A 12,065-nucleotide genomic window follows, 5' to 3' on the forward strand; every position below is an offset into this window, starting at 1 on the left:
CAAGATAAAATAAAATGCTTAGAAGCGCGTAAAACACATTAAAAATAATTTTCAAATATGAAAAATAATAAAAAAAAAAATCCTAATCCACGAGGTATTCAAAATCCTCAATTTTTATGATTAAATAAAGAATGTAGGCAAAAGGCCAAGCATTGGCACCTATGAGGTCATTCAGCGCTGAAACTCAAATTGTCAGTAATGTGGTTTGAAAGATGTAACAGTAGGATAACCTCGCAGTTGCACTATGAAACAATTGTTACGAGGGTGGAAAGCCAGATGGAAGAAAGCAAAGAAAGCAAATATGTATATGAACAGAGGTACAGTAAAAGGAATAAGAGGTAGCAGCTACGGGTCGAAGGGACGCTGCAAAGACCCTTGATTAATGTCTATACTCTGTTTTTTTTTTCCATCTGTCCATCCGTCTGTGGTGTTTTTGCATGGTAACATTGCGTCCCGGGCTTTAGATAGTTACATTCAGCTCACATTCAACAATTATAATAATATCCTATTTCGAATATTAACGGTGTAATTCGCACACAGTAAATTATTAAAACACTTTTCAGTTGCAAATCTACACCCAGATATCCTTTTATTTAACCTAACACTTACACACAGCGTAACTATTTACCGGAATGCACTGTTGCCATACATAAACACCATAGGCGGATGCTTTGACGGCACTAACGCCTGGTCCCGCTAGTGGGTCAAAATCCTTACATCAAGGTTTAGGCAAAGGAACAATTGACAGGCGTTAACGTTCCACACGCCCAGAGTAATTAACAAGGGTATTTGAACAATCGTATTAAAGGCGCTGTTAATGATAAATCAATGCCTCTTCCATTGCCATAATAAATTCGAGAATTTCTCGAAATTTAATGTGAATTGTGTTTAATTACCTGAAGATGAAATGATTTACGCTTTGCCAGTTTAGCTTCTTCTTTATTTTTATTATCAAGCATATCGAACTGTTTACTTAACTGTGCTTAATTAGAATATTAAGCGGATTTTACTGTCAACAAAAGGAATACATTTTTTTGAAGACTAATTTCCCACGAGCTTTGAAGAGTTGTTGCCAATGCAACTAATATTCAATCATTTGATTTCCTTATATAATCATTATATTTCTTTTCATTTCCTTTTATAATAATTATAATCATTTTTATTTCCTTTTGTAATCATTATAATTATTTTCATTTCCTTTTATAATTATATTTCTTTTCATTTCCTTCTATAATTATATTTCTTTTTAATTTCTTTCATAACCATTATATTTCTTTCCGTACCCATTATAATTTGGGTACTAACTAAAGCACAGAGTATATGATATAAAAATGTCGGTGAAATGATAATAAAATTAGAAGGGGAAAAAAAGTGGTAGAACTTGGTAGAAGTCGACGCCCTCCAAACAGTAAGGAATGAGCTCAACAGATGGCTCTGTACATCTCAGCTGAATCCGCGACACGCATCAATTATCATCAAAGCAATCTCTATGCATGCGTTTCTCTCTCATATGTGTCTACGTCTGTGTTTAACCAGGCCACAATAAATCACTTATTATGAACCCCTCTCCCTTTTGTTTGCTATTGACTAAACAGTAGGTATTTTCATGCTAAAGAAAATAAACTTCATATTCTTTGCTGACAAGTATTATTCAAGGATTACAGGGTAGAGTATTTTATCTTCAGAACAAAGTGAACTCTTCGGCAGATATTATTTACATGGATCGTCTAAACGGCAATTTACACATTAGGGAAGTGTACGGTAGCTACTAATACGCAGGTACTATTGTCATTATTAATATAATACGCAATTACTTTTCTTCTTAATATCGATATTATTCAAATGCATCGCCTAAAAGGCAACTCATTTACTATCTCCCATGCAGCAAACTGACTATCAATAATATTATTAATATAAAACACAATTACTATTCTTCTTAATATTGTTATTAATCAAATACATAGCCTAAAAGGCAACTCACTTAGTATCTTCCATGCAACAAATTGAGTATATCTAAAACTAAAATCTAACAGATAAATATAAACAAAAATCATATATTTACGGCCCCACAAACAATAACACAAGTTTGCAAAACAAAGTAGCAAGGCATAATTGTTATGATTCAAATGCATCGCCTGAAAGGTAATTTACTCACTATCTTCCATGCAAAAATTGGGTATATCTAAAACTAATATCTAACAGATAAATATAAATAAAATATAAATAACATACGTAAAAAAACCAACAAAGTAACGGGGCATAAAGAATTACACAATAGGGCATTGGCATCCAGAATGCTAACGTGGAAAACCAACCGACAGTTTTACAGCAAATGGTATCAAAGATTTCATTCACCAAAGATGAAGACAGCGTGATGCCTGAAAAGAAACCCCAGGAAATTGAGCAGCAAATACTGAAGTCTGCGTTGACTGAGGTGACGATGAAACTCACCGTGGTTACCGGTAGTTGTAATAATACTCTCCGAGGTGGAATATCTAACTTAACCAAAGCTTACGATGAAAATGTATCGACCATTCAGAATCAAGATAGACGCACCGGCTGTGGATATTTACCATCAGCTCAAATAATAACACGAGAATACAACAAATCCTGTTTTCCAGACGCAGCAATGTGCGAACTCTACGGTGATCATAAGCCACGTTTAACTACCATATGACTAAATTAAATTTTTAGAAGACATTTCCTTATCCAGAATATGAACATCGGCCAGCTATTAGCAAATATGAGCCCTGGTGAGAAGAAATTAAGAAGAAGAAATGAAAAGACAATTTACAAAATCAATTCCACTGATGCTGCCATTCTCTTTAACATAATAATAATAATAATAATAATAATAATAATAATAATAATAATAATAAAATAATAATAATAATAATAATAATAATAATAATAAATAATAATAATAATAATAATAATAATAATAATAATAAAATGCGCCTTAGTCAACATACAAAAAGGCAAAGTAACGAGAACTGAAGGGATAAAGCTACCAGATGGGAGCAACATCAAACACATAGATGAGACAGGATACAAATACCTGGGAATAATGGAAGGAAGGGATATAAAACACCAACAGATGAAGGACACGATCAGGAAAGAATATATGCAGAGACTCAAGGCGATACTCAAGTCAAAACTCAACGCCGGAAATATGATAAAAGCCATAAACACATGGGCAGTGCCAGTAATCAGATACAGCGCAGGAATAGTGGAATGGACGAAGGCAGAACTCCGCAGCATAGATCAGAAAACCAGGAAACATATGACAATACACAAAGCACTACACCCAAGAGCAAATACGGACAGACTATACATAACACGAAAGGAAGGAAGGAGAGGACTACTAAGTATAGAGGACTGTGTCAACATTGAAAACAGAGCACTGGGGCAATATCTGAAAACCAGTGAAGACGAGGGGCTAAAGAGTGCATGGGAAGAAGGACTAATAAAAGTAGACGAAGACCCAGAAATATATAGAGACAGGAGAAAGACAGACAGAACAGAGGACTGGCACAACAAACCAATGCACGGACAATACATGAGACAGACTAAAGAACTAGGCCCAAAGGGCGGGGATGACACATGGCAATGGCTACAGAGGGGAGAGCTAAAGAAGGAAACTGAAGGAATGATAACAGCGGCACAAGATCAGGCCCTAAGAACCAGATATGTTCAAAGAACAATAGATGGAAATAACATCTCTCCCATATGTAGGAAGTGCAATACGAAAAATGAAACCATAAACCACATAGCAAGCGAATGCCCGGCACTTGCACAGAACCAGTACAAAAAGAGGCATGATTCAGTAGCAAAAGCCCTCCACTGGAGCCTGTGCAAGAAACATCAGCTACCTTGCAGTAATAAGTGGTACGAGCACCAACCTGAGGGAGTGATAGAAAACGATCACGCAAAGATCCTCTGGGACTATGGTATCAGGACGGATAGGGTGATACGTGCAAACAGACCAGACGTTGACGTTGATTGACAAAGTCAAGAAGAAAGTATCACTCATTGATGTCGCAATACCATGGGACACCAGAGTTGAAGAGAAAGAGAGGGAAAAAAATGGATAAGTATCAAGATCTGAAAATAGAAATAAGAAGGATATGGGATATGCCAGTGGAAATCGTAACCTAGAATAATCATAGGAGCACTAGGCACGATCCAAGATCCCTGAAAAGGAATCTAGAAAAAACTAGAGGCTGAAGTAGCTCCGGGCCTCATGCAGAAGAGTGTGATCCTAGAAACGGCACACATAGTAAGAAAAGTGATGGACTCCTAAGAGGCAGGATGCAACCCGGAATCACACTATAAATACCACCCAGTCGAATTGGAGAACTGTGATAGAGCAAAAAAAAAAAAATAAATAAATAAATAAATAAATAAAAAAAAAATAATAATAATAATAGATGAAGAAGAAGAGAAAGAAGAAGAAGCTGTACCCATTATCATAGGAACACTAGGAAGCCCGATCCCAAGATCCCTGAATGGGAACCTGGAAAAACTATAGATGCCGAAGTAGCTCCAGGACTCATGCAGAAGAGTGTGCCATGAGAAACAGCGCACATAGTGAGAAAAGTGACGGACTCCTAAGGAGGCAGGATGCAACCCGGAACCCCACACTATAAATACCACCCAGCCGAATGGGTGACTGAGATACAGAAAACAAAATAAGAATAAAATAGGGATGCAGGTACTAAGGGCTTCAGTGAAAACTTCAAGCTGAAATATAGCGTGGGGGTAAGGCTAATCTGTATATCTTTGTGAGACCGACTACATCGTATTACCGTTGATCAAAAAAAAAATAAACTCTAACTAATCTTTACTAAGAGATAAAGATCACAGGAATCTACTGACCTCGAGATAGGAGAACAATAACCAAATAACGACGGAACAGAAGAGGGGTTATGTGATAAAGTATTTCAAAAACTTTGCAGATACAGGAAACTTTACGAACATGGCTAGTTTTGTTGCAGGACTGATCCATGACAGAATATTGCTAAATATTAAAAAAAATGTAAACTTATGAAGAACGTTGACAGATCTGCTAATATTAACAAGAGTAATTATCATAGAGTTCAGCCATACCAGATCTCAGTTAGGGAATAGAAAAGAATATAGAATTTGGGCGCTAAGAGGGAAACTGAGTAGAAGGGTTTGAAAGATGTAACAGGAGGAAAAACTCGCAGTTGCCCCATGAAACAATATTGTTAGGAAAGGGTGGAAAGTAAGATGGGAGAAAGAGAATATAAAGGAAAGTACAGTAAAAGGAATGAAAGGGGTTACAGCTATGGGCCGAAGGGACGCTCTACTATGGATAGCAACATATTTATCCCTCACTTGCACGAGATAAGGACTCTCTCTCTCTCTCTCTCTCTCTCTCTCTCTCTCTCTCTCTCTCTCTGGCTATTTTGTTTCATTTAACCTTTAGAAATTATAGCAAATGAAGCAACATTGTTTATATACTGTATTATGTAATTTTCTGCAAGATCAATTATGCCACTAATCATGTCTATAAAAAACCACGGCCACACAGCACCAAATCAAGGCCAAGGATCTTTAAAACAATAACAATAACTTTGTTTTGTTTGTATGGTGTCTTTACGTTGCATGGAACCAGTGGTTATTCAGCAACGGGACCAACGGCTTTACGTGACTTCCGAACCACGTCGAGAGTGAACTTCTATCACCAGAAATACACACCTCTAACACCGCAATAGAATGCCAGAGAATCGAACTCGCGGCCACCGAGGTGGCAGGTCAAGACCATACCGATCACGCCACTGAGGCGCTATATAACAATAACTTTGCAAAGTAAAAATATAAATATTATAAAATATTATGAATAAGACAAAATTCATATCCTCCGATACTCAAGTTTATAAGGAATGAAAGTTATTGTCAGTAAATAAAAAAAAAAAAGTGTGGACTCATACCACTGCTATGTAATTATTTACAACTGGAAGAACATCAATAACACCTGTTTCCTGTGCATACATAAGTTGTTAGGAAGTAAATCAGGTCCTCACTAGACGAGTGGTTTGAGCTCCCGCCGATCAGTCTGGTGGCTCGAGTTCGCTCCCCCGCTGCTGCCAATGCAGAACCAGAGGAATTTACTTGGTAATCAGATATTCATTTCTCGATGTAATGTGGTTCGGATCCCACAATAAGCAGTATGTCCCATTGTTAAGCAACCAAATGTTTCCTAGCCACGTATAAAACCAATCTGATCCTTCGGGCCAGCCCTAGGAGAGCTGTTAATCAGCTCTGTGGTCTGGTTAAGCTAAGATATACTTAACTTAGGAAGCAAGTTCTTAGAATTGTGGGTTCTGAGTGAGGGAAGGATGTCCAAAATGTTGTCGTTTAAGCAAACATTAGAGGAATTGGAATTTGGCCTATTACTGTAACAAAGTGCAACTGAACACGCCCTTTAGAGCACGTGCAATCAGATTATTTCATCCATTAGGAAAAACGGCTGTGTGTAAGAACTAAGTGAACACTGAATTATGGGAAAAGACTCAGATTAACATATCCGTTTGAAAACGGAAACCAACGTCATTACACGCATGCGCGTCATGACAGGCAGAATACTTTGAAATGCTTCGCACCCACTAACATAATATTGCTGCAAAAATCATTTGCCGGATTCAGCATGATATCAAGAGCATACAGACATTAATTAATATTTTCACACGTTAGTTGTATTGCTGCAGATTCCACTACATTACTAGGGAAGGAACCAAATTAATGCAAATGAATGAAAATTAGTCGAAAATGAAGTTAGACAAATGATAAAATTATAGAGGAGTGGGTGTAAGAGAGAATGTAACTAGAAATTTCATTACGGATAACTTGCTAAATGGAAATGAAAGCTCTACAAACTTTTCCCCTTCACTAATCATGACATCGAGATTGGTGAAAACGAGAGAGAGAGAGAGAGAGAGAGAGAGAGAGAGAGAGAGAGAGAGTAGAAACCCAAAATATTTGTTTCTATGTTAAAATAGTTCCGCATGAAAATTTAAAAAATATGCACATAGTCCGCTGACATAAAATATAACACAGAGAGAGAGAGAGAAGAGAGAGAGAGAGAGAGAGAGAGAGAGAGAGAGAGAGAGAGAGAGAATAAACATGAAGTAAAAAATCAACACCCTTATGGCCTTTTTACAATAGTTCTACATACGGTATTTTAGAAATAAATACAGCCTCCTCTGACTTATAAAATGAGAGAGAGAGAGAGAGAGAGAGAGAGAGAGAGAGAGAGAGAGAGAGAGAGAGAGAGAGGAAAATAACACCCGCATACCATAATAAAACGGGGACTCCCTTCCTTAACCTTTTAGTCACTATGAAGATTAACAGCCAAAAAACAAAAACGACGCGAAGGAAAAGGAGGAATGTAAAAGGAGGGGATAAGAGATGGAGCGAGGAAGGAGAAGGCGCCGAGAGAGAGAGAGAGAGAGAGAGAGAGAGAGGAGAGAGAGAGAGAGGATGATTCCCTAATTTTATTCACGGTGCATTATTTATCTATCGATTGGCGGAGATTGTCATCAATCATCATTGATCAGGGGAGAGACTTTGCATGAAGATGGACGAAGCTTTCTTCCTTTGGATCCACCAGCGTTATCTTTTCAATCTTCGCATTTTTACTATCATTAGACTCTCTCTCTATCTCCTTCTCTCTCTTATAATATATTATATATATATTATATATATATATTAAATAAATAAATAAATATATATATATAATATATATATATATATATATATATATATATATATATATGCATTATCATAAGATATATATATATATATTATATATATAGATATATATACTATAGATGTACGTATGTACATATAATTATCATTATTATATATATATATATATATATATATATAGTATGTACATATATATATATATATATATAATATATATATATATATATATATATATGATATGTTTATAAAGCCGGACTATGTGTATGTTTATAAACTATTTCAAGTATAACTCTTGTAAAATGGACATATATATCTTGGCATTTTATTTAAGGATTTCTCTCTCTCTCTCTCTCTCTCTCTCTCTCTCTCTCGTCTCTCTCTCTCTCTCTTCTTATGTTTTATACTTCAGCGGACGACGTTGTGTATGTTTTAAAACTATTTCATGTAGAACTCTTGTAAAATGGAAATATATACCTCGAAATTTTATTTAATCTCTCTCTCTCTCTCTCTCTCTCTCTCTCTCTCTCTCTCTCTCTCTCTCTCTCTCTCACTCTCTCTCTCTCTCTCTGTTATATTTTATAAGTCAGCGGACAAAGTGCATTTTTTTTAAATATTTCATGTAGAACTCTCGTAAACAAAAATAAAAAAAACTCTTCAAATACGTCATATCCATTCTTCCTCTCTCCTACAATCTCAATCGTCCAGAACATCTTAAAAGAAAAAAAAACACTAGAAAGTCCTTTAAAAATACCTGAAGATTTCAGAAGTGTCAAACTGTTTTCTAACTTCTAGCAAGAAAAATGTCCATTATATTTGCGAAAATTTGAATGGACGATTGTGTTGTCGCTACACCCCCACCCTACACCCACACCCAAATAAAAGTGTTGGCATTTCTGTACGCACACAATATATATGAGGACACGAACTCATATACACACTTGATGCCTTAATGGACACACACCTATATGTATATATGCATACATACATACACACACACACGCACACACACACACACACATATATATAGATATATATATATATATAATAATATATATATATATATATATATATAGATAGATAGATAGATAGATAGATATATAGGTGTATATACATATATATATATATATATATATATATATATATATATATATATATATATATATATATATCTATATATATCATTATACATACATACATACAATACATACTACATACAATCATACATACATATCATACATATACACACACATATCTATACATACATATATATATATATATATATATATATATATATATATAGTATATATTTATGACCTCGGTTTTTGAGAGAAAGAGAGGGAGAGTGAGATTGCCTGATCCTCTTACACAGGTGACACGTAAGCCAAAAGCCAATCATATCTTTACTTTTCTCTCCCATCATACAAGAAAAGCATGTAACAATAAACGGTCATTCCGCGTCCAATTCACCTAAAGGAAATACGAAAACAACAATAAAATCAGAATGGAATTAACTGGAAATAATGTCTTTTAATAAACATATTCTTACGGATACAAAATAGTCTGTTGGAGGGTTTCATTGTTCAGAAAAACTGCCTAATATACTTTTAGACACTGTAGGGAGGTACTGCCTGCAGTGCACCTCGCAAGGTGCACTGTAGGCATTACTAATTTTTTTTACAGCGTCCTTTCGGTACCTAGCTGCAACACCTTCCATTCCTCTTACTGTGCCCCCGTTCTTATTATCTTTCTTCCATCTTACTTTCCATCCTCTCCTAATACTTGTTTCATAGCGGAAGAGCGAGATCAACCACCTTTACACTTTACAAATCTTCACTTTCAATTTCCCTTCCGGTTTGAATGACCCCATAGGTCCCAGCTCCTAGCGTTTTAGAAGATTCATCAATCTAGAAGTTTCGAAACGTCACTAATCTATAAGTGTCACTTTCTAACTATACATGATTGACTGGATTTCAACTCATAACGAGCTGTCAGTTACACTGATGCACTGGTCTATAAAATACATTTGATTGACCTGGATTTCCAAACCCGAGTGAACGAGCGTGTCGTTAACACTGAAGCACGGGTTTCGATAAAATGTCACTCCTAACTGAAGATTTGATTGACAGGACTTGAAAAACTTTTTCATGGGTTGGAACTTCAACCAGTAATGACACATAATCAATTACTGAGGACATCTTTGAAACCTCTCGACAGACTAATTCAATCTCCTTATCTCCAGACAAGAAATATGTCCTGTACCTAATGAAGTTATTACATTCGTATAACCCAAGAATAAGTCGTGCTCTTTCATTACACCATTGGTGTGGTTCCAGGGGTCTTTAATCTTTCCATTCTTAAATTAGAAAGGGCAAACAGTTTCTAAAGTTAGAGTTCTTAAGAACTCTTGCCAAAGAAGGCTCGAATGACATTCCATATTATAACGTCACTGTGATTAGTTTTGGGGATGATGCTATTGATAGAATGGCAAAGATTAGTTTTCGTCCTTAATTGTTTGTTTATATGGTATTTTTACGTTGCATGAAACCAGTGGTTATTCAGTAATAGGGCCAACGGCTTTACGTGACTTCCGAACCACGTCGAGAGTCAACTTCTATCACCAGAAATACACCTCTCTGACCCCTCAATGGAATGCCCGAGAATCGAACTCGCGGCCACCGAGGTGGCAGCCAAAGACCATATCAACCATACCATTGAAGCGCTATTTTCGTCCTTAATGGTCCAATTCGAACCATAAGAGCCACTTCCTTTCAAAGGAATCCTTATGGGTAATACACCTAACTTCCTGAACCATTTGGGTCTCCAGGTAGTAGATGTCGCACCCAGCACTGGAGGCTGGATTTTACATAGTTTCCCCTTGCACTCGGCCACGACAGGTAACTGGCGCCGCCTCCACCACCCCACCGGGAGGGGAGGTATGTAGTCCTGGTCCGCCCTCCGACAACTCTAGTGCTTAGTCAAAACTTAGTCAATTCCTGGCAAGAGTCTTTGTAAAATATCAGTCCATTCAGAGGGGAAGAACTGAAAAAACAAAAATGGTAGAAGATATCGACCGAGGATCAGTTCATGTTTAGATACTCTGAAAAGGCCTTAGTGGTAAGGGAGAACCTGGCTGCTTAGAAAACTACCCAACCATCGTAACTCAATTCTTGACATCACCTAAACACCCAACCTAGCACTGAGCCATCGGGGTTTGAAACAGGGGATAAGAAAGCACTACAAACGCAATATCTCTTACTCCAGAAGCTCAAGTTACCAACACAACACATAATTTAATGTAAAAATGGGCAATTTCTCTCTGGAGGAAATCAAACGTTCATTCAGGAAGTCAGTCACTGTAATAGTAAACAATAAATAATTTGAGAACCTTCATCTCTCGCATACTCACAGTAGCACCGAGGGACATTCAATAATTGTTTAATTGGATGAATTTTGACTAAACGAAATGGAAAACTTATTCTTGAATTAATAGGAAATGGAAAGCTTATTCTTGAATTAATAGCTCCCTTCCAATCAGCGTCCAGTCTTCAAGATTTAGCTAATCAACCTCATTATATTCTATTATGCTCCTCACCTCTCATTCTGACCTCCTAAAAGTTTACATAATGACAAAGGGGAAGGGAGTACAATGATCTTTCATATCTACTAGTAGTTTCGTACCATTTTAGTTTAGAAAGCTATTGTGCCGCCTTTGTCAGTCCGTCCGCATTTTATTATGTCCGCCCTCAGATCTAAAAAGCTACCGAGGCTAGAGGACTGCAAATTAGTATGTTGTTCATCCACCCTCCAATCATCAAACATACCAAATCGCAACCATCTAACCTATGTAGTTTTCATTTTATTTAAGGTTAAAGTTAGCTATGGATCGTGCATCTGGCAGCGCTTTCTGGAGGGTTAGGGCGCATCCTCACTTTACCGCATCTGGGAAATAACTGAAGCGCTACCGTTCGAAGCTGATAGTTTTATAAAGCATTAAAAGTTGTACAGAAAACTCAATTGCTCAGATACAACTTTGGCGCATTTTATTTTACTTTTATGTCTATGTTACAAAACTAATGTCCATTTCCTCCTGAAATGATAAGATTTGGCTTTCCAAATTTCATTAAAGTGTGCATCACGACTATTTGTCTAACCTATTTACATAATGTATTCCGTCAAGTAAGAAAAACAGTGGAATAAAATGCAGCCTGTTTAATCGTATTTCAAAGTTGTTTTACTTTACAAAAACTTCACCGTTAATAAATAATCTACTAAGTTAATACTGGGATGGGAAACTATTTATTTTCTCTGGACTTCCTGCATCAGACTTGTAT

The sequence above is a fragment of the Macrobrachium nipponense genome, chromosome 39, assembly GCF_015104395.2.
Source record: "Macrobrachium nipponense isolate FS-2020 chromosome 39, ASM1510439v2, whole genome shotgun sequence".
NCBI lineage: Eukaryota > Metazoa > Arthropoda > Malacostraca > Decapoda > Palaemonidae > Macrobrachium > Macrobrachium nipponense.